Consider the following 1093-nt stretch of genomic DNA (forward strand, 5'->3'; position numbering starts at 1 on the left):
TTCTCATCTCCATGTCCTCTCCAATGCCTCTTTCCTCCCATCCCACCACGTCCCTGCTTTCTCATTCCCGTGCCGCCTGCAATTCTCCTCTCTGCTATTTTCTCCCCCCCTCTCGTCCTCCTGGTCCCTCTTTCTGGCATCTCTAATGCCTTCCTCTTGACTCTTTTCTCTGTCTTCCTTTCCCTCTGGCCTTGGCTTGCTCTGCCATCGCTCCCACATCCGTTCTCTCTTTGCTGAGAAGCACCCAAGACAAGACCTGGACCTTCTCTCTCTCTCTCTCTCTCTGTCTCTCTCGTGTCCTCAGCTCAATCTTCACTTGTCTGTCTTCTCCCATCCCTCTTACCCCTTTTTCCTCTTCTAGCTCCACTTCTAGCTCTTCTCAGATCTGCTCCTCTGTTGTCTTCAGTTTTCTCTTTTTTTTTCTCTCTGTGATCTGTCCTCTGACAGATCTTTCTTCTCTCTCTCTCCCATGACTCTCCTCCTCTTCAGTGTTCCCCTGAAGGCAGCACGTCCTGGCCCTGCACAGGGCTTTGTGGCTGTGATTTCTGGGGTATGGACGCAGGTCTCCCAGCCTCAGTTGGGGGAGGGGAGCACCTTCCTGCGGAGCTCCCAAAGAGATGGTGACCTCACCCAGGCCGACCCTTGGGAAGCCTGCAGGAATCCCCCCCACCCTGGGTCCTATTTCACCGTCTCCAGGGAGGCCCCAGGACCATGAGGGTGGGGTTCTGCCAGCCTTGAGCAGGGGCTGCAGGGACAGGCAGGAGCCTCCCCTTTGCCCTTCTGCTTGACCTCTGACCTGTGTGACCTTGGGCAAAGGACTTGACCTGTGTGAGCCTACAACCTTCTCATCTGTAAGCTGGGTCTATGAGTAGCTGGCCAAGGGCTGCCCTGAGCTGGAAGGAGGTGGTTTGGCCAAGGCGTTGGCCAAGTCAGGGACTTGCCTGGTGGGCAAGTGTCCACGCATTCTTGGCGTCTGCATCCCCTGGGGGCGGGCACGTGTCAGAGTGGCAGTGAGCATCTCGTCAGTGGGGTATGCCAGTAGGCCTGGCTCCCTCGGGGCCTCTAGGGATGGACGAGGAGCTGTGATAGGGAC

Source organism: Diceros bicornis, unplaced genomic scaffold (genome assembly GCF_020826845.1).
Source record: "Diceros bicornis minor isolate mBicDic1 unplaced genomic scaffold, mDicBic1.mat.cur scaffold_73_ctg1, whole genome shotgun sequence".
In the NCBI taxonomy this organism is placed as follows: Eukaryota; Metazoa; Chordata; class Mammalia; order Perissodactyla; family Rhinocerotidae; genus Diceros; species Diceros bicornis.